Source organism: Triturus cristatus, chromosome 7, assembly GCF_964204655.1.
Source record: "Triturus cristatus chromosome 7, aTriCri1.1, whole genome shotgun sequence".
Classification (NCBI taxonomy): domain Eukaryota; kingdom Metazoa; phylum Chordata; class Amphibia; order Caudata; family Salamandridae; genus Triturus; species Triturus cristatus.
The window spans coordinates 415951382-415974844 of NC_140590.1; the positions used below are offsets into that span (position 1 = coordinate 415951382).

A 23463-nucleotide genomic window follows, 5' to 3' on the forward strand; every position below is an offset into this window, starting at 1 on the left:
TAGAAATAGTATCACCCATTAGTAGTATAGAAAGAATAGTAATTTAACGTATGCAGTAGTATATATCTTTAAGTCTTGGAAATGTTTACAAAACACTCTCACTGGATGATGTCATCAGTGATGTCACTAACCAGGTCACTTGGCATATACTTCTGACCATGTTATTAGACAATATGTCAGTGCCCACTTAAACTCACCTTATACCCCCGGGGCAATCTTATATTTTGGAAAAAACTAACAGTACAACTGACATGATTGTTCTCTTTCAAGATTGACATTATGTAATTGTTATATTGTAAAGAAACAAGGGAACCCAAGTAAGGTCTGCCAAGGACCTTGGGAATTAAGCTATTTTTAATAACAGTGGTCCCTAGACAAAGAACAGTAAATTAATATAGACCCAGTCAGTACTATATTTGTATAACTTGTCCAGCCGGACAGAGGTCAGATATTTAATATTTTAAGTGGGACACAAGCCTGCATCCAACTAAACCAAGAGGGACAAACAATGAAGAACACAAAAGGCTCAGGCATAGCTGTAGGTTTGTTAAACACACAATTTTCAATGTAACAAACAAATTACAAGAGAACACCTTTACACATTAAATGCCAATTTAGAGCAGGTGTCGTCGGCATTTCGATCCATATATACAATAAATGGATCATCATCAAGGCATTTAGAATAAGCATGCCTGTGTGCAATTGCCTGTAATAACTGAGGTACAATTAGGAGAAGAAAAAAGGGGAAAAAAGGAAATACAAATAATTAAAAGAGAGCACCGGTTCAGGTACAAACATAAGAGTAAAATTCGAAGTAGTCTGTTTCATGTAGCAAGGTTTGGACACACCTCATATATAGAGTACAATTACAAATTTGCCTTAATGACAAGGTCTGGAGAAGGCTGTGTGAGCAGAGATAAAAACATGGAAGGGAGGAAAATGCATAGACATTCTGCACTTGGCCGCGTGAAGGTGCCTAAGAAATATGAAAAGGCGAGTGATTCTGCTGTGAACTGGGAAGAGTGAACGTGCGTGCCTTACGTAAGTTAAGCCGTGAATACACACTTATAGGGAGACTCATACATGTTGGCAACTCCCGCATGGTTCGGAACAAATATGGAACTGAGGGCACGAATGGTGAACAGCCAGACCTAAAGGAGAAAAAATAGAGGAACTATAGTAAGAGGGGAAGAGGGAGTTAAAATAGATGCCAGAGAATGAGCAGGCAGGTGCTTACCAAGAAAAATACAATCAGAGGTGTAGGGGAACTTGACCGCTTAGAGTGTCAGAGGTAATGGCGCGGTATTAGTGAGACCTGAACAAACAAGAATAATAAGGAAAAAGTAAGGAACATGCAGAGCAATCGCTCTGAAATAGAAATTGGTGAGTGAAGGAAAAGAGGGCTTACCCATCCAGTAATGGGAAGGCGCGATGGCTTGAGTATCCCAATCGGTGAGGGAGCCGCAGCTGCGTGCTCCTAATTCCAGATATAGGGTTATGCTGTAAGGAAAGAATGAGGTCAGGTCTGAAAAAAGGTAACTTCAAGCGTAGTGGTAGGATTTGGGAGGGAGAGTGCGCTTACCTAGGTCCGTGTTCCTGGGTTACAGACAGTGAATGCCGGCTTTCGAGATGCGGGAGGGAGAGCCCTTAGCCAGTTGAGTTTTTATGGTATGTGGTGAAGTGCGGTTGGGTAGAAATGGTCCTGTGGTCTCTGGATAGAGATGAATGAGGGACAAGGGTTTTTTTGTTCTGTGGTGAAGCACGATTGGGTAGAAATGGTTGTGTGGTCTCTGGATAGAGATAAACGAGGGACAAGGGAAAGTAAGAATGGTGTCAGCCATCTTAAGCTGGTAAGGAAGTGACAGAGTGGTAGAGTGTTGAATGCAACTCTGATAGTGAGAGCATGTAGAAAAAATAGATCACAGAGGTAAGAGTAAAAGAGAAAGAAAAGTGAAAAACGGGGAGCCAATTTGGTGAAAATCTATACAGTTGCCAGTGTACGGCGCTTACGTAACAAAAAGGTCAGAGCCAAGTGCAATCGTCCAATTGCAGGTAGAACGATGCCAATGCCTCCAGTTAAATCCCTAAATTCCAAATGGATTAAAAAGGACAGTAGAGGGTAGGTGGGACAAAAACATGTAAGCAATAAATGGGCACGACCACAGTGCTATATATACATTGATGTCAAGATGGTAATACTTGCATCAAAGGTTACAGGTAATGTCTAATTAAACCACAATTGCATTATACTTTATATAAATGTGGTCCAATCTTCAAGCCGGTTCAGACCTGTGTGTATGCTGTTAGTCTTCAGGATCCATTTTAATTCTTCCTTATTGAGTAGTTTGGAAATGTCCCCACCTTTCGGGGCTGGTTTAACCACGCTAATGACAGTCCAGCGTATGTCATTGTCAGGATGTCCGGTTTCCTCAAAATGTTCAACGAGGGGGGCATTTTGTGGCTTACAGCGTACTCTGCTACAGTTTTGGCAGATCCTGATGCATAACTTTTGGGTGGTTTGCCCTAAGTAGATTTTCTTACATGGACTTAAAATAGCATAAACAACATTGTATGTATTGCAATTAGAGAATGATTTTAGTTTGATTTAGTACTTTCAAAAAGAAATTCTTTAAATTCAATGGCATAAACTGCAGTTACCACACTTAGGGGCCGATTCCGATCCTGTATTTTTTTTTCCCGTCCGACTCGTATCGGTAAATTTTTCCATATAAATTGTACAAGTCCCGTCAGACCCGTGAAGTACGATTCGTATGGGAAAAATACAACTTTTCCCGATCCGATTTGTACGGATCGGCCCGATCCTTACAAATCGGATCGGGAAAAGTTGTACCAGACAGACGCGGACACTTTTCCGTACAAATTGTAAAAATGCAGTCCAACCGTACTAGTACGATCCGGACCGGCTTTCCGATTTACGATTTGTACGGAAAACGTCCCGTACACGGGGAATGCCATTACCCGCTACGAAGTGAACTTTGTACGACTCGTATCCCAGGAAAAGTTGTTCCCGGGGTGCGAGTCGTACAGGAGTACGAGTCATACAGGCATACACCCCCATGCGTTGTGTATGTACGGTGCGTACCCCAACATCGCGTACCCCAACATCACGTACCCCAACATCGCATACCCCAACATCGCATGCCCCAACATCGCGTACCCCAAAATCGCGTATGTACGGTGCGTACATACGCGATGTTGGGGTATGCGATGTTGGGGTACGCGATGTTGGGGTACGCACCATACAAACACAATGCATGGGGGTGTATGCCTGTATGACTCGTACCCCTGGGGACTCTGCTTTTACAGCTGTTTTTGGCTCCCATCAGAAAAGAGCCGTACGGAGTGCCGTAGGGACGAATCGTACTTGCTGGGCTTGAAACCACTGCTTAAATACATACAGATGTCGCGTGCAAGCTGTTCCGGATCAGAATCGTTGGGTTATTTTAGATGTATGGTCTTTTGTACGATTTGTATGGAAAGAGGCTTTCTGTACGAATCGTACTTCCTAGGTTGTAAGAAAAGTTTACCGGGTACGAGTTGTACGGGAAAAACGCTCCATACTACCATTTGTACAGCCTTTTTCCAGGATTGGAATCGGCCCCTTAGCATGCCCAGTAAGGGGTGCAAGACCCCAGTAATTATTGAGGGTGCTCGAGGGTTTGGCATTGGGTAAGGCTGCACGTGCGAGATGGTCTTTAATGTTTTTGTTCTTTTTGAAAGCGCCTCCTGGTGCGCTCTTGGTTGGGGGATGAAGTCCCCTTGCCTCCTGAGGGTCCCTGGGGGCCAACTAGCCCACCAGGTACCTCCAGTAAGCCCCACACAGCTGAATTGCTGAGAGTGGTCTGAGGACTACCTCTCTGCAAAAGCCACTCTGTGGGGCTTACTGAAGGTACCTGGTGGGCTAGTTGGCCAACAAGGACCCTCAGGAATGAAGGGGACTTAATCACCCAACTTAGAACGCGCCAGGAGGTGCGTTTGGAGAGTGGTGCAGGGAGGGGGTCCTCCGGCGAGATGCCGACTTTTCTTTTTTCAAAATATTTTTAGAAGTGGGCTGTGAGGCCCCCCTTCTTTTAATATTTTTTGGACACTGAAGACCCCATCCCCCAGGGCCTTAGCATTTTTTTCATTTCTTTTTTTTTTCAACAGGAAGGGTGCGTGTGGCCTCCCTTTCCTGTGCCACTATTGGCCCCGTGGACCCCATCTCCCAGGACATGGCATCGTTTTTTTCAAATTCATTTTTCCCAGGAGGGGGGCCGCATGGCCCCCATCCCTGGGCCACTTCTGGCCCCAGGAACCCCACCCCCCGTGGCCTGGCCAGCCTGCTTTTTTTGAGGAGGGGGGCTGCGCATGGCCCCCCTCCTGAGGTCAATTATGCCACGCGGCACCCTCCTCCAAAAAATGAGGCTGGCCTGGCCCCGCGGCCGAACTTCCCCAATGCCCCAACGGTCCCTGCCGGCTCCCCGCCTCCTGCGGGAGCCGGCATTGCTTTTGGGCAAGGGGAGCTGCTAACATGCAGCTCCCCTTACCCAACAGCAATTCTGCTTTGCTTCGTTGAAGTGAGAGCAGGTTTCCTGCTCTCCCTTCAACAAAGCAAAGCAGTGTTTGCTATGACAGGGCGGAAGCCGTGCTCCCGCCCTTCCATAGCAAACAGCAATGTCCCAGGGGTGGGCACCCTGACACATTGCAGGAGCCGGCCCTGGGGGGGTGCCGGTCCCCAGGGCCACTGAGGGCTCCAGGAGGCCCCCTATCAACTAATGTAAGCCCCAGGGAATTGGTGTTCCTCGGGGCCCGGGCGTCTGCAACCGACCCCTGCATTTTAATAAAGAGTGTCCAGCGGAGGTGCTGGTCCCTGGAGCAGTGGTGGGGGCTTGGGCCCCGCACTTTATTATAAAAAGTAGACCTGGGGAGGTGGCAATCCCCGGGGTAATGCTTGGCCCCCCACATTTCAATCCTATAGGAGGCTGTGTGGGGGCCGCATGCCCCCACATTTAATTATTAAAGCCAGGAAGGTGGCAGCCCCAGGGGCTGCATGGCGGAAGGCATAAGCCTCCCCACGCCTTTTCATTTTAATAAATCTGCGGGGAGGTGGTGGTCCCTGGGGCTTTGGGGGGCTGTGTCCCCCCGCATATAATCAGCATGGCCCCAGGGAGGTGGCCATCCTCGGGCCTGTGGGGGCCCCTGTTGGCCCCCTACATAATTATACATTGCCCCCGGGCCTGGCCCACCAGGGGGCTTAATTAAACTAAGCTCGGGAGACGGCACTTTGTTTTTTAAAATTTTTAGACCAGATACGCACACACACTATGAATTCGGCCGATTTTGTTTTTTTCAAAACATGTTTTTTATGGCCCTGGGAGTCCTTGTTGGACCCCCTGAGCAGGCCTAAGGGGTCAGGGTGTTTCTACCCTACCCCCTTTCATGTTTTTCATCTTTTTTTTTTACTGTTTTCATGTGACTCAGTTAGATGGCTGCCAACACATTCTGGTTTGGAGTGTTGCCAGCCAATCAGAAGGAAGCTCATGCTCGGGAGGAGTCGCAAATCCTCTTTGGTGCTCAGATATCGATATTTTTTAAAGTTCTCTGGAACTACTGAACGGATTTACACCATTTAAAAAAAAAGGTCGCTTTCTGAACCAAGAGCTACCTTTTTGCCAAATTGGGTGTAGCCTGTTCCAAAATTCCTATGGAAAATAACATGGAAAAAACGCTTTTCGGGACCCCCCTATTTTCTCGGCCCCCGCTTAACAAATCAACCCTAAACTTTCAAGGCAGAAGCTGACCTGAGCTGGTCAATAGTTTGGAAAATTTCGCGAAGATTTGTCAAACAGCGCCAATGATATTGACAAAAGAAAAGACGCTTTTTGAATAGAAACAAGGTCCTACCTATAACTACCTACTAGAGAATATCTATATATATTTATATATTCACTGAAAAAAACACAGCTTTCAGGGACGTGATAGTTAGTCAGACATTTCACTCATACAAAACCAGAGAAATTCGGCTGTTATAGTTAGTTGAGCTAACTATAACTCGTGCCTTCGCAATGCACTGCTGATGACGTCACATATTTCATCACTGATGACATCACTGATGACATCTCAGATGACATCACTGATGACATCATCCAGTGACTATGTGTTTCCGTAAAGTTTAAATGTGTTATATATATGCCAAGGTGTATTGAAGAATGAGTGGGTGCATGAGTGTCTGAATGGATGATTTAGTAGGTGCATGACTGACTATATAAGTGAGTGATTAAACGTGTCTTACTGAATGCATGGGTTAGTGACTAAACTGTGTGAATATCTGTATCAGTCTCTGAGTTGGTGTGTAAGCGGCTGCATGGGTTGGTGATTACCTACATGAGTATCTATACGGGTTATTGATTGGTTGTCTGAGTATCTGTATGGGTGCCTGAGTTTCTGTGGGGGTGAGTGGGAGTGTGTGACTCTGTGCATAGATGTGTGAGTGCCTAATTCGCTGGGTGTATGCTGTCAAAAGTGCATCTGTGAAGTGTTGTATGGGTGGGTGAGTATGTGTATGGGTGTGTTGGTGAGTGAATGGATGTCTCAGTGGTACATGTGTGAGAAACTACATATGTGAAAGGCTGTATATGTGAGTGTTGGAGTATATAAATGACTAATGTGGGAATGAGTGATTGTGAGAATGGCTGTATGGATGAGTGTGTGCTTGTATCAGTGATTGTATAAGAGAGTAAGTATGTGTTAGTAACTGAATGAATAAGTGAGGTGGTGTGTGTATAGGTGAGTTAATGGGAGTGTGATTGATTCTTTGCGTGGCTGACTAGGCGTGTGAGTAACTCTTTGGATGAATGGTGGTGTGTGAGTGTCTGTATAGGTGTATGAGAGCATATGATAGTGCTGTATTGATGTTGTGACTGCATGTATGAGTCACTGTATAGGTGAATGAGTGGATCTGTGTGTAGATCTAGGAATCAGTGAGTGGGTATGTAGTAACTGGTATTGGTGTATCTCTGGTTTTGAAAATGGTAGTCTGTATTTTAGAGTGGGTGTATCAAAGGTTATATTAGGGTGTGAGGAGGTGCATCCGATTATCACATAGATGATGTCATCAGTGATGTCATTTGAGATGTCATAAGTGATGTCATCAGTGATGTCACTGACCATGTCATGGGTGATGTAATATGTAGCGTCATCAGCAGTTCATTGCGAGGGCACGAGTTCTAGTCCACTCAACTAACTATTAAGGCCGAACTTCTCTGGTATTGTACGAGTAAAATGTCCAACTAGCTATAACGTCCCTGAAACCTATGTTTTTTTCAGTAAATTTCTAAGGTTTTTTTAAATAAATTTCTTACTATAACGTCTGTGAGAAGTTGGCCTGGTATATGCTGTTCACTAGTTAAAGTGGACACCTTGCACCAGTACAATTCGACTCTTATGGTAGATTGGTTTAAGACATCCTTTAAGGAAAGCTATACTAGTGGTAGCTGTGGAGAGCAGCCTTCAGGCTAAGTCTTGGAAGGAATGTAAAGCTGCTTGTTTTACCACATAATCTCTTGAATTACCAAATGAAAGGACACCACACAGGTTTATATATCAAATATATAGGTTTTTATTACTAAACAACTCTCTATTAATCTCTTTATGAGATTAGAAGTCAGGAACATATGCACAAATCAACGTTTCACAATAAATTTAGCACAAATATGGCTGGGGCCCTAGGGGCGTACCAGACCATATACTAAAAAAGAGACTTAGGGCCCGATTCACAGAACTAACTTAAGACAAAATCCTAAACTTACTACCATTTTGGTATTCACAGAAGGCACTTACTCATTTTGATATTCACAGAAGGCACTTACTCATTTCGGTATTCACAGAAGTTAGGAGTCCTAACTTTAGGACTCCTAAATGCCTTCTGTGAATACCGAAAGTCTTAAAATTAGGATTTTTCTCCGTTTAGTAGTAGTATAGTTAGGACTCCTAACTTTAGGACTCCTAAATGCCTTCTATGAATACCGAAAGTCTTAAAATTAGGATTTTTCTCAATTTAGTAGTCCTAAGTCTAAATTTAGGACTACTAAATTGAGAAAAATCCTAATTTTAAGACTTTCGGTATTCACAGAAGGCATTTAGGAGTCCTAAAGTTAGGAGTCCTAACTATACTACTACTAAACTGAGAAAAATCCTAATTTTAAGACTTTCGGTATTCACAGAAGGCATTTAGGAGTCCTAAAGTTAGGAGTCCTAAACTTAGGACTACTAAATTGAGAAAAATTCTAATTTTAAGACTTTCGGTATTCACAGAAGGCATTTAGGAGTCCTAAAGTTAGGAGTCCTAACTATACTACTACTAAACTGAGAAAAATCCTAATTTTAAGACTTTCGGTATTCACAGAAGGCATTTAGGAGTCCTAAAGTTAGGACTCCTAACTTCTGTGAATACCGAAATGAGTAAGTGCCTTCTGTGAATACCAAAATGAGTAAGTGCCTTCTGTGAATACCAAAATGGTAGTAAGTTTAGGATTTTGTCTTAAGTTAGTTCTGTGAATCGGGCCCTTAGAGATAACGACTTGCAAAGGGACAAGGCCTAGGGCATTCAGAAGCGTTGGGGCCTCACGAAACCACTCAAGGCAGGTAAATAAAGAACCCATGGGGGACGCATGCAGTGTGTTAACACAGCAGCGAATCCCTGTTGACTTCAATGGTGCAAGTCACGGTTGGAAATTAAGGGCCCGATTCACAGAACTAACTTAAGACAAAATCCTAAACTTACTACCATTTTGGTATTCACAGAAGGCACTTACTCATTTTGGTATTCACAGAAGGCACTTACTCATTTCGGTATTCACAGAAGTTAGGAGTCCTAACTTTAGGACTCCTAAATGCCTTCTGTGAATACCGAAAGTCTTAAAATTAGGATTTTTCTCAGTTTAGTAGTAGTATAGTTAGGACTCCTAACTTTAGGACTCCTAAATGCCTTCTGTGAATACCGAAAGTCTTAAAATTAGAATTTTTCTCAATTTAGTAGTCCTAAGTTTAGGACTCCTAACTTTAGGACTCCTAAATGCCTTTCTGTGAATACCGAAAGTCTTAAAATTAGGATTTTTCTCAGTTTAGTAGTAGTATAGTTAGGACTCCTAACTTTAGGACTCCTAAATGCCTTCTGTGAATACCGAAAGTCTTAAAATTAGGATTTTTCTCAATTTAGTAGTCCTTAGGACTAATAAATTGAGAAAAATCCTAATTTTAAGACTTTGGGTATTCACAGAAGGCATTTAGGAGTCCTAAAGTTAGGAGTCCTAACTATACTACTACTAAACTGAGAAAAATCCTAATTTTAAGACTTTCGGTATTCACAGAAGGCATTTAGGAGTCCTAAAGTTAGGACTCCTAACTTCTGTGAATACCGAAATGAGTAAGTGCCTTCTGTGAATACCAAAATGAGTAAGTGCCTTCTGTGAATACCAAAATGGTAGTAAGTTTAGGATTTTGTCTTAAGTTAGTTCTGTGAATCGGGCCCTGAGAGTTTAAGGGTACTTCGGGAGAGTCTACAAGCAAGTCACTTACAGGGTCAGTAGTTCTAGAGTCAGCACCCACAGGAGCACCATAGTGCTGGAGTTACCTCACACAGGGAAGCCGGGTGCATAGGTGTATTTTGGTGTCGGGTTGTGGCGTTGTTTTCAAGGGGAGCCAATGAAGACTTGCTGCTTGTGAAGACAGAAGAAGTGTACGGTGGAATCCAATCCTGGATTCAGAAGAAGGAAGACCTGAAAGCAGAGAGGACAGTGTTCAAAGTCACTTGGCAGTGACCCCGGGCAAGGAAGATGGATGCCCACAGTCGTCAGGTGTTTTCAGGTAGTTCACGGGTGTCTTGACTCTTCAGCCACGATGTCCAGGAGGAGTCGACAACAACCAGGAGCTGGATTCCGTGTGTCCCATGACATCTGCAGCTTACAGCAGTGTCGGTGACCAGATTGGAGCCAACAAGCCTTGGTAACAGCAAGTCTCGTGGAAAGGACAAAAAGTCAGCGGTGCAGACCAGCAAGGTCTGGGAGACTCACCAACCAAGGGTAAGTCAGGGCAGGCCTGGAGCAGCCAGGGGAGCCCTTTGAAATTGTAGGAAAGTCTTCAGGGGACCCACAAGCCAGCTGGCAAGGGATCGCGAAGACGCCTCAGGAGGATCCACTCAACAGGGGCCCATGGTCACTCGGGATGGGGTAGGCATCTGATTTTTGGAGGGGTCCCTGCTAGAGGCATGGAACATACGTGACCCAAAGCACCATTTCGTAGAACGGCGTGAAATGGTTGCACTTGAAAATAGTGCACGGTACCCAGGGATTGCGGCCCCTCGTCACTCGTGGGGTCCACTTGCCTCAGCGTCGCTGGGAACTCACGATGACCTTGGAGAAGTCAGGAAATCCTCTTCCTGGGCTGCAGGGACTTTGGGCTCTGACGGGAGCGGTGGAGTTTGCAACCATAGTTTGTCATTTTTGGTGCCTGCCAAGCAGGGGAGTCCCTCCTTGACTCCCTGGGAGATTCTTCAGTCTTCCAGAGGTAGTGGAATGTCGAAGGTCCGGGATTCTTCTTTAGAGCGTTGTCCAGGGGTATCTAGTTTGCAATGGCAAGGGTTCCCTAACTTATACTGGAAGGAAGGGAGGAACTAGCTCTAAGACCCCACCTATGGGAGGGTCAGGGGAGATGGTGGCTACACCCACTTCCCTTAGTTCAGTTTCACGCCAGAGCAGGGGCAGGTAGCCCCTGAGCCAGTTTGAACTGGTGTATGCACATAGGAGCCTACTGCTCTCCCAGTGCAGGACTTCAAAGCACTCTAGGAGTGCACCCACCCAGCCCCAATACACTAAACCCTGTCTGAGAGGTGGTCACACCTCCCTGTGACAGGATACCTATTGTTGGGCTTCCTCCACTGCGAGTTTCGGTCATCAGCAGGAGGGCAGCCCAGTGTCTGTGACTGGCGGCATCCATTTTGTGATGCCAGGGCTCTTCAGGATTCTACTGCGTTTCCACAGTAGGTACATGTCAATCCCTCTAGAAGGGTGGGATCATACTCCCACACCAGTTACTGGTGTGGGGGTATGAATCCAAAGCGTTTGACACCAAACACAACATGTTTTGATGCAGCCACTCCAAGGTTAGCATTTACCGCGAGGTTATAATGCACTTAAGAGTATATGCTTTGACCGCATTCACAAACAGCCCCAGAGAATGGACTCTGAGAGCTGCTATGGGGCCCTGCTCAGGCAGAGGCACCCCCTCATATGGAAACCAAGCACCCTGCCCTCAGGATTGATAGGGCCTGCCTTAGGGGTGACTGATAGTTTTAAATGTGTGTGCAGGAGAGATATAGTGATAGCACCACCTCACCCAGGCTGCAGTAGCAGGCCTGTGGTGTCAGATTGAGTCTGCTTCCCAGGGGTGGCATAATACATACTTCAGCCCCTGGTAGGCCTGTGAAGTACCTATGCCCTTGGTACCTAAGGTACCATATACTAGGGTCTCATAAGGCACCACAGTATCCAATCACTAGTGCGCCTAATATGCACTCCATGTTGTTTAGAGAGAACAAAGAGGCTGGGGCCCTGATCAGCAGGGTCCCAGCCAGACTATAGCCAGAAACCAGTGTAAACATAAGAAAAAAAGTGGGGGCAACATAAGAGGCAGATCCTACTCTCCTACATAACCCCCCCCAAACGCAGGGACACTAAACTAACTTTGACCAGTTGAGTCTTCGGGTTCTAAGTGGAAATACCTTGAGAGTCCATCTGCATTGGTATGTTGGGTCCCAGGTCTATGTTCCAATGTATGGTCCATCCCCTGTAGGGAAATGGACCACCTTAAAAGTTTTGTGTTTTCACTTGTCATCTGTTAAGCCATAGGAGGGGCTTGTGGTCAGTCTGAACTATGAAGTGAGTGCCAAACAAGTATGGCCTCAGCTTCTTCAGGGCCCACACCAAAGCAAAGGCCTCCCTCTCTATAGCTGACCAACGATTCTCTCTAGGGGTCAGCCTTCTGCTAATAAAAGCTACTGGCTGGTCTTGACCTTCATCATTCAGTTGAGACAGTACAGCCCCCACACCCAGCTCAGAAGCATCTGTTTGGACAATGAACTTGTTGGTGTAGTCTGGACTCTGTAAGATGGGAGCAGTGCACATGGCCTGCTTTAGGTCTTCAAATGCCTTTTGACAGCTAGCTGCCCACTGAACCTTTTTTGGTATTTTCTTTGAGGTAAGATCATTCAAGGGGGTCACTATGGATCCATATCCCTTCACAAACCTCTTATAGTACCCAGTCAGGCCTAAGAAGGCTCTAACCTGTGTCTGGGTAGTTGGAGCAACCCATTCCATTATGGTTTGGATTTTGCTCTGTAAAGGCTGAACCTGGCCCCCACCTACAAGGTGGCCCAGATACACAACCTGGCTCTGCCCTATCTGGCACTTAGTGGCCTTGATAGTGAGGCCTGCTTTCTGCAGTGCCTCCAAAACATTTCTGAGGTGGACCAGGTGATCCTGCCAGGAGGAACTAAAGACAGCAATATCATCTAGATAAGCTGAGCAATAAGTTTCCATCCCTGCCCGAACTTTGTTCACCAACCACTGAAAAGTGGCAGGTGCATTTTTCAATCCAAAGGGCATCACCACAAAGTGGTAGTGCCCACTAGGGGTCGAAAATGCTGTTTTGGCTTTTGCATCATCAACTAACCTGATCTGCCAGTAGCCAGCTGTTAGGTCAAATGTGCTGAGATATTTGGCTGAGGGCAAAGTATCAATCAGCTCATCTGTCCTTGGAATAGGATAGGCATCAGTCCTGGTGACTGCATTGAGGACTCTGTAGTCTACACAAAACCTCATTTCGTTCTTACCACTCTGGGTATGAGGCTTGGGTACTAGGACTACTGGGCTAGCCCAGGGGCTATCTGAGGGCTCAATTACACCTAATTCCAACATTTTCTGGACTTCAGTCCTGATACAGTCCCTGACATGGTCAGGTTGCCTGTAGATTTTACTCTTGACAGGCAGACTGTACCCAGTGTCCACCTCATGGGTGCACCAGGTAGTCTGACTAGGGGTCAGGCTAAACATATGTCTGTACTGTTGCAGAACTTGTCTGCATTCAGTTTGTTGATGGTCAGTGAGGCTGCTTGCCAAAGCAACACCACCTACTGATCCATCATCAGGGTTCTGTGAGAGCAGGTCAGGGAGAGGGTCACTCTCCTCCTCCAGTTCCTCATCAGTTGCCATGAGAAAGCCCATGTCAGCCCTGACAACATATGGTTTCAATCTGTTGACATGGAGCACCCTCAGGGGGCTCCTGGGAGTTCCAAGATTCACCAGATAGGTGACTTTTCCCTTTTGCTCAACTATTGTATGTGGGCCACTCCATTTCAGTCAGTCAGTCACATACTTTTATTCGATAATTTAAGATCATAAAAAGACACAAATACAGTATTTATCACAATGATACAAATCCATATTTAAAATAATACATTAAAGTTTCCTATCAAATCCATTCTACGTACTACACATAAAAGTAGTGAGCAATTCCATATACAATAAGCTAAAAATAAGTCACAGCAATAATCATAAACAAACTACAGCACCCATAGGGCCTGCTCTTTTCTTCGTATTATTAATCCGCACGGCTGCCACAAGTAAATTTGCAACATGAAAAATAATCCGGGCACTACTCAACAGTTGCAGATAAATAAGTGCCGGCCTAACCTGGACAAACCCTGCTCCCCTTAAGACTGGAATCAAATACTTTTTCCTAATGTCTGCGTAAAACTCGCAGAACATGACAAAATGCAGAGTATCTTGTATTGAAAAATTGTCACACTTACAGGGCTCAGCATTATCCGGTATTCCCCATTTTGGGAAATCTCCCAATGTAAGGTGAATTATGTTAAATCGGAATCTGATTAACAGGTACCGATGAAAAGGGCGTGTAACTATCTTAAGGTAATGTTCCAATCCTGGTGAGCTCACTAGCCCATAATGCGATCTAACCATAGGTTTTTTCAGCTCTATTTCCTCCCTTTCAGTAAATAGGAGGTTTGCCATGGCAATTTTTATCAAATCTACATCTACTTTCTTAATAGTTTCCGGGGCCGAAAAAGCCAAGGACGTCCCAGTTTTCTAAAGGTAGATTCAATATATGCTATCCCTGGGATTTTACCTGCCTTATCTAGAGCTAGGCAGTCTTTTAAAATCATATGGTTCAATGTGATCTCCTGGTTAAGCCAGGTCTTAAGCCAACATATTAGCGGGGCTGTTTTCAATATATCAGAGACATAACCCAGCCCCGTCTCTGCATGGATCGAAAAAGTAGGGGTTGACTGTGGTACGGATAGCAAGGTTCTTAGAAATATATTTTCTACCACTTGAATTTGATGATCTTGTGAGCTATACCCCCCCAGATCTCTGAGCCATAAGTAGCAATTGCAAGGCACTTAGCCTTGTAGACCTTCAAAATAGCGTCCATGGGTCTAGCCCCAAGACGTTTAGAAAAGTCCATAAGAGCTGAGGTAGATCTGGCAAATACATTTCTTTTATGTTTCAGTTGGGGACCCCAGGACTCCATTTCATCAAATAAGAGCCCTAAATAGGTAAAAGGAGGGACCCTTTTAACCTCATCTCTCCCACAGAAAAAAGACATCATTTTTTTCTTTATACTTTGATCACCCACAATCATTACATGAGATTTTTTAGCATTTATTTTCAGATCCAATGACTCCATAAATTTACTAAACTTATCCAGCAATTTATTTAGCCTAACACAAGTACGTGCCAATAAAACCGCGTCATCCGCATAAAGGAGAACTGGTATAATTGTTTCTCCTACACGCCGGACGTCTAATGTTGCTCCCTTCAGGGCAGGTTCCAATGCATTTATATAGAGCGTAAAAAGTAGGGGTGCCAATATGCACCCCTGCGTGACCCCTCTTTCTGAATTAAAATACTTTGTGCATTTCCCTTCCTGGGTGACTCGAATAGTGGCTAATAAGCCACAGTGGAGATCAGCCAGGAATTTAACTAAAGCATGGTCAATGCCTATATTCAGTAAAATTTGCCACAGCTTCGATCTGTTTACTAGGTCGAATGCCGTTGAGAGGTCCATAAACCCCATATAGAGAGAGCCCTTTTTAGCTACAGTGTATTTACTAATAAGGAGCTGTAGATTGAGACATTGGTTTAATGTGCTCCTTTTGGTTCTAAAGCCGTACTGGGCATTAGACAAAATCCCTCTCCCCTTAAGGCAGTCTGTCAACCTCGCCAAGATAACTCTGCCTACAATTTTCACCGCAGAGTCTATCAAGGAAATAGGCCTATAGCATGATGGATCATCTCTTTGGCCTTTTTTAAAAACCGGAATAATATTAGAGTTAGACCAGGAGGCGGGAGATGAATTCGACCCGAGGCATTAAAGACATTAGTCAATATCCTAGCCCAGAATCTGGGAGAACTTTTAAATAGGTCCGCTGGGACCCCATCCGGTCCTGGCACTTTGCTAGGTCTCGCTGAGCCTAGCGCATGCGCTGGCTCGGAGAGACATTTTGTAGTTGGGATTTTTTAAGTGCTGCCTGTGGCCTAAAGCTTGAGTGCACGTGAGCGTGCACACGTGCAGCCGCCAATCACTACTGCGCGCGCACCACTCGCGTGCTTGCCACACAGCGCTCCCGTCCAAGCGATCGCGATCACTTTCGCTTTGATCATGATCGCTATTACTTTCGTTTTCACGGCCGCGCGGCCGTTACTTTTACAGCCGCGCGGCCGAATGCTTGTTTCAATTGTTTTCAGTTGCTCTCAGGCCTGTCCTGCTTTCCTCTTCTCCCCTTTCAGCGAGGATATCTGGGATGCATAGGCCAGAGTTCCCGCTCATCCTCTTTTCCACCCAGAGCGTTTATTAATCATTCCCAGAGCAAGCTTGCTTTTTTTTCTTCTTCCTTTCTACTTAATTGGCACTGCTCTGGCCAGTCCACTCTTTCAATTTATATTTTATGCCATTTCCATACATGTGTATCTCTTTGCATTATGTGCATGGACTCACGCATTAATATTACTCTAATACGAAACGCTGCCGCGAGTTATGGATAGATGGGTGTACTTGAATGGTTGGACCACTGGAAAGTTGACGGTCGTCCTCACCTAAGATGGCTGACTTGTTGTGTCAGCTGAGCTGCCTGGACAGCTCCGAAACTTCCCCAACCAACATGGTAGGCCACTCGCATCTGCAGCGGTGCGGAGTCGCAGAGAGACAGCCTGTGGTGCTCTTCTCCCTGGTCCTGTAAGGGGACTCCGGGCACCCTGCACCTCCTGGGGTGGCCGACGGGAAAACCGGGGCTGAAGGTGCCATGGTGGCTGTGTATGTCTGGGAGCAGCAGGAGACCGCTGCAGTGTGAGCCTGGCACCCGCTTCTGACAGGTGAACAGCTCCCCCTCTTCCCGCCTCATCTTTATCCTTCCAAGAGTCTCCGCTGTTTCCCTGCTTATAACCCCATGGCAATCTCTTCCTCCTTCTAAGCAGTCTACTCGCAATTGCTTTTTTCTACCCTTTTCTCCGTTCCATTCTGTTTCCATTGATTTCCTGTCATTTCAGTAACATCATCATTTCATCCACTTACACTCTTTATTTTTGGCAACCCCACAATCTTTTCTATATTTTTCTCCATTTGGACTGCCCACACATCTTCTTTTTTTCTTTCACTCTTCTCCCTGTCTTTCGCTCTTCTCCCTGTTATGTACACATCACCATTTAATTCTATAACGCAACCTCAATGTTGCCACCTCGGACTGCAGCCACTCTCACCAATTTCCTCTTATTTCCATTTGAACGTGTAGCTTAAAAAATGTCAGTATGCGCACTTCCTTTCACCCACCTTTCCCCAACACCTTCAATCAACTCATTTATGAACCTTCGTTTTCACTAGCGTCCTCTTTTTCTTATACGCTCTGCCTCACCGATTTCTTTTTGCACCCTCATTTACTTCCCCATTTTTTCACTTGCACTTCTTTCACCAGTATTTTTTGATTCATGCTCCTCCCGTTTAATCCTCCCCTCTGTTTCTACATACACCTATCGCCTTTTAGACATCCCTCCTTACCGTCTTCTCATTCAGTTATACAGTCTTTCATGCTTCATATTTTACCGCAATTTCTATTCTAGTTATTATTACTTTCGTCCTATTCTTTGCTCCTGCTGCCCAGTCAGTTTCAATTTCTCCATTGTGTTTACCCTCTTGTTTATGCTGCAGTCAATGGCGATTTCAAGAACCTCAAATACTGTGATGATTTACTTTAATTTCGGAGAACGTTAGTTATACAGTTGTTGAACGAAGTGTTGTATGCAAATTATAATTTGGCACATCTAGTCAACAAGTTCTAGCATGAGCACTATGATTGTATAATATAAAACTATAGATACAATTGTGGATGGCTCTTCTGAATTCGGTGTATTTTGTTCTCTGTATACAGTAAACTATACTCTGCTGCCTACACCCTCTTTGCATAAGAATCCATTTGCAAAACTTGCTGTTGGGCTAGTGGTAGTTCAAACCTTCGAAAGGCAACATATAGTATTATAAATTGGTAACAATTAGTTATGCTAATGTTTTTTTGCATATCGGTTCTGAGTGGTATCAGTTAGACTAGAGTAAAGCTCGAGTTAACTCTGATGTCATTCAGAGCGCCAGGTTAAAAACATCACTGTAATTCCTTTGTGACACAGCAACAGTTGTTCTGTGACCCCCCTGTTGTTTTGTGATAGCAGTGAATTACTGGATTTAGAATATGAGAGCCACGCCTAGTGCATAGAATTATAGATGGGTAACAGTGAGCTACGGGGAGGTCAACATCCCTGTTACTAACAGTACCCATCTGTTATTCTATGTAAATGATAGAGGCTTGCTGTGGCACAAACCATAACAAGCATTTACAATGCAATAGGTCTCGCATTTACGCGAGTTTGAGCTAATCACATTGCAAATAACAATGCCTTTTATTTGTGTTTTCGTTTTTCAAACATAAATAAAAGGCATCGTCATTTACAATGCCAATAGCTTAAACTCGCGTAAATGCGAGACCTATTGCATTGCAAATGCTTGTTTTTCCTAGTCTCCTCAATTGCCCTTACCACTTTAGTCTCCTGGAAAACCACTGCAGGGGCTAATTCTAAGTTCAAGATCACATCTTGTGAGCACACTGCCAACTGTCTCCCATAAATCTTCTCAAAGTGGGCTATCCACTGATCGTCAGGAATATTACAGTCAAGTGGGGAATTATCTTCTCCAGAAAAAAAGGGCTCATTTATGGTTAGCCAGAATTTCCCACTATCCCTCAGAATCTCCGTGGACAAGAGTTTATCCCATGCCTCTTCTTTGATCTGGTTTTTCCTTTCCCCAATGGCCTGTTTGTAGGACTTCCTTAACTCCTTAACTAGCTCCCTGTTTCTGGGGCACTCTTTCAGTGCTTTGAGAAGAGCTGAGTGTGCCCTAGAACAGGAGCTAACAAACCATCTTTTTCCTTTACTAATTAAACGGTGACTTTTCATGATCAAGGAACTAATAATTTGTTTACAAATAACATCAAAAGCCCCCACAATCATTGTACTTGATGCAGCAGTGTCCAGGCAAGTGGAAACCTCGCTCCCTACTTTGGACAAGACTTCCCCCATAAAGAGTTCTGGGATTACTTTTGTCCATTTTAGTCTCCTGCCCTGGTCAATTGGTATAATCTCCCGCCTAATACCCGTGATCTCTGTTTCAATAAAACTTAAATAGGCCCCCGGGGCCACTTCTAAAATCACGGGATTATGATCACTAAAAACAGAGAACCCCACCTTGTAAATTGACACTCTAGTCAGAACTAGCGCTGACATAAATATATAGTCAATGACTGTGCCCGAAGCCGTACCTTTATAAGTAGGAGCCCTTGCGCCTCCCATGACACACCCGGATTCGTAAAGATTCGTAGTGGCCAGGAGGTTCTCCAGGGCCTCCCGTTGCTTAGTGTGTTCAAAATGAGTTTGAACTGAGAATGGGGGACCTTCAGAATTATTAAAAACACACGCTAGAGCACAAGGATGAATATTAAAGTCACCCATAAGGATAACCTCAGAGCTACTCCATTTGTCTTGGAGGGCTGCTGGGGCCACAGGCTCCAACACCCACACTTTCTGTCCTGGCTGGTACACAGTCAGCACAGCCTTTTGGTCATGCCAAGCTTTTTGTAATTCTTGGCTGGCCTCCGGGTTTTTGGTTGCCTTTTTCATGTCTTCGGCCATCCTGGAGCAGAGACCAAGTACATAGTCCATCACATCCTGTTTGGGGGGTTTGAGAGGTAACTCCCAGCCCTCTTTTACCAAACATAATGGACCTCTTACAGGATGTCCAAACAGAAGCTCAAATGGGCTGTGGTGGTCCGTAGGGGAATTGCCTCTGGGTACCTGGTGGCATGATCCACTACCACCAGGTTACATCTGTGCCCAGATGCAGTTGGAGGGTCAAGGGGACCAACAATGTCAATCCCTACCTTTCAAAGGGAACCCCTACCACAGGGAGTGGTATCAGGGGGGCCTTTGTTGTGCCACCTGCCTTGCCACTGGCTTGACAGGTGACACAGGAGTGACAAAACTCCTTTGTGTCTTTTGACATATGTGGCCAATGAAAATGTGGAACAAGCCTGTCCCAGGTCTTGTTTTGGCCCAAGTGACCTGCCAAAGGGATATCATGTGCTAGGGTCAAGAGGAAGCCCCTAAACTTCTGAGGTATTACCAACCTCCTGGTGGCTCCAGGGGTTGGATCTCTACCCTCAGAATATAGGAGTCCCTCATCCCAATAAACTTTATGGGACCCACTAGCACTCCCAGCAGCCTCCGCAGCAGCCTGCTGTCTGAGGGGTTCAAGAGTGGGGCAGCACTGTTGCTCCTTACTCAGATCTTCCCTAGAAGAGCCCCCTGCCCCCAAGAACTCAACCTGATCAGGCTCAAGTCCCTCTGGGGCAGTTCCTTCTTCAGGATCTGCTTCTCCTCCCTCAAGAGGTGAATCTTGGATCTGAGACAGGGGGGAAGGCACTGCCTTAACCTTACTGCTCCTCCTCTTGGGAAGCATCTGGTCCAAGGGGATCCAGAGCTGGTTCAGTATTATGCATTTTGGCGTGTGAACTGGTCACAGCAAATACCTCTGCAGGGATGCCCAACATTTCAACATGAGTCCATAACTCTACTTCAGACCAGACTGAAGTCTCAAGATCATTGCCCAATAGACATTCTACAGGGAGGCCTGCACTGACTACAACCTTCTTGAGGCCAGTTACCCCTCCTCAGGAGGTATTCACAACTGCCAGACTATGGTTGGTCCTGACATTGCTTGCATTGGTCACCTGGTACATTTCGCCCAGGATGATCTGTCCAGGGTCCACAAGATCCTCTGCCACCATGGTGACACTAGCACCTGTGTCCCTAAATGCCAAAGCCTGTTTGCCATTTATTACAGGCTGCTGTTTGTATTTGCCCAGATTACTGGGGCTCACTAGGAAGGATAGATCAATGTCTCCATCACAAATCAGCAATGCCTGAGTGGGTACTCTGACTAGGCCAGAGTCCACTTCAGAACCCAGGGTCTTATTCTGTGTACCACCTCCACCAGTAGCTGAACTAGGGGGAACAGTTGCCTTAGGGGCAGGAGTGGTGGTGGTTTGGTCTTTGCACTTGTTACAATCAGAAGTCCAGTGCCCTTTCTGTTTACAGAATTTGCACCAGGGCTTCTTTTGGCCTTTTCCCTTGTTGGATTGTGACTTCCCACCAGATGCAGATTTTTGGGGCCCTTGTGAAGATTTCTAGTCTTTTGACTTATCCCCACCTTTCTCAGAACCCTTAGAATCCTGCTTCTTTGTGTCACCCCCTTGGTTCTGGGTTTTCTGCCTCACCCTGGTTCTGACCCATTTGTCTGCCTTCTTTCCCAATTCTTGGGGAGAGGTCAGATCTGAGTCCACCAGGTATTGATGCAACAACTGGTTCTGGCAATTATTAAGGATCTGTTCTCTCATCATTGGATTATATAATCCCTTAAAATCAGTAACCCTACTGCCAACCAGCCAACCCTCCAGAGCCTTGGTTGCACAATCTACAAAGTCAGTCCAGTCCTGAGTCTGTGCCTTTTGGGTGTCTCTGAACTTCAACCTGTACTGATCAGTGGTTAAGCCAAACCCATCTATCAGTGCACTCTTCAGGACTCCATAGTCATCAGCATTCTCTTCTCTAACAGTGAGGAGCTTGTCTCTACCTTTATCTGAAAAGGAGAGCCACAGGATTGCTGCCCACTGCTTTTGGGGGACCTGTTGTACTCTACATGCCCTTTCCATAGCAGTTATCCACTTGTGGATATCATCCCCACTCTTGTAGGGAGGAACAACCTTGCAAAGGTTCCTATGATCTGGAATATATTCTCTGCCTCTAGGGACACTGTTGCTGCCACCAGGGGGTTCTAACCCCTCTCTTCTAGAAACTCTCTGGAGCTCAAAGGCTTCTCTATCTAATGGCAACTGCTTGGTTTTGAGGGCAAATCTTGCTTCCTCAGACTGCAGCAGTTTGTACATTCTGTCAGAGGAGGTCTCCCTTCTAGGAAAGTAGGAGCTCCTCTGGTGGACAGATTCTCTGCCAGAGTGATAGGAGTGGTCAGACTCCCTAGAAAGGGACCTAGGCCTTTCCTCCACTTTGTCAGTTCTCTTAGGGAGAATTCCTCTGTCCTTTTCAGACCCTTGGGGATCTGGCCCTTCAACCATAGAGTCTTGGTCATCTTGATGTTCATCATCTGACCCAGATACTATAATTGACCCACTCACTGATTCAGACCCATTAGCTCCTAGAGCTAATCTAAGATCATCTGCTGTAAACAGATCTATCAGGTGTAGTGTGGAGGGACTCTGTCCTAGCTTCAGGTGCCTTGCAGCACACATGGCTTTCAAGTCAGAGAAAGTAATGTCTTTATACTGAGGCTGGGTGGACCCACTGATTCCAACCCTTAAGGACATTCAAGTGTTGTGCAGTGTTGTACAACCTACACTAGTTTGTGGCCTACTGATCCTAGCTTGAGCTGTAGAAAGGGTGTGCTATCCCTTGGCACACAGCTCTAAGTTCAGTAGAACTTATTGATACTAAGCTTGACTTTATATGTACCTTGAGTGCTAAAGTGGTTTTCAGTTAGTAATTCAAATAGAGATTTTCTGGTAAAACAATAGCAAGCTGGAATCCCACACGCTGCCCACCAATGTGAGAAGTTGGCCTGGTATATGCCGTTCACTAGTTAACCCCTTCGGTGCTCATGACGGAACGGTTCCGTCATGAGCGTCGGTTGAGCTGTGCTCATGACGGAACCGTTCCGTCATGAGCCCGCCCGCGCAAGAAACGGTCAGCACCGCGGCGGAATTCGCGCCGCATGGAAGGGGTTAAAGTGGACACCTTGCACCAGTACAATTCGAATCTTATGGTAGATAGGTTTAAGACAACCTTTAAAGAAAGCTATCCTAGTGGTAGCTGTGGAGAGCAGCCTTCAGGCTAAGTCTTGGAAGGAACGTAAAGCAGCTTGTTTTACCACATAATCTCTTGAATTACCAAATGAAAGGACACCACACAGGTATATATATATCAAATATATAGGTATTTATTACTAATCAACTCTCTACTAATCTCTTTATGAGATTAGAAGTCAGGAACATATGCACAAATCAACGTTTCACAATAAATTAAGCACAAATATGGCTTGGGCCCTAGGGGCGTACCAGACCATATACTAAAAGAGAGACTTAGAGATAACGACTTGCAAAGGGACAAGGCCTAGGGCCTTCAGAAGCGTTGGGGCCTCACGAAACCACCCAAGGCAGGTAAGTAAACGGCCCACGGGGGACGCATGCAGTGTGTTAACACACCCGCGAATCCCCGTTGACTTCAATGATGCAAGTCGCGGTTGGAAATTAAGAGTTTAAGGGTACTTCGGGAGAGTCTACAAGCAAGTCACTTACAGGGTAAGTAGTTCTAGAGCCAACACCCACAGGAGCACCGTAGTGCTGGAGTTACCTCACTAAGGGAAGCCGGGTGCATAGGTGTCTTTTGGTGTCGGGTCGCGGCGTAGTTTTCAATGGGAGCCAATGAAGACTTGCTGCTTGTGAAGACAGAAGAAGTGTCCGGTGAAATCTAAGCCTGGATTCAGAAGAAGGAAGACCTGAAAGCAGAGGGGACAATGTTCAAAGTCATTTGGCAGTGACCCGGGGCAAGGAAGATGGATGCCCACAGTCATCGGGTGTTTTCAGGTAGTTCATGGGTGTCTTGAATCTTCAGCCACGAGGTCCAGGAGGCATTGAGGATGACCAGGAGCTGGATTCCGTGTGTCCCATGAAGTCTGCAGCTTACCAGATTGGAGCCAACAAGCCTTGGTAACAGCAAGTCTTGT

The 23463-nt window shown here is 45.5% G+C and overlaps 1 protein-coding gene across 2 annotated transcripts in view; it reads left to right on the forward strand.

Moving 5' to 3' along the window:
• The window catches only part of LOC146809832 (histo-blood group ABO system transferase-like), a 944014-nt gene that overhangs the window by 594375 nt on the left and 326176 nt on the right, over positions 1–23463 (forward strand). The gene's annotated exons all lie outside the window — the stretch shown is intronic.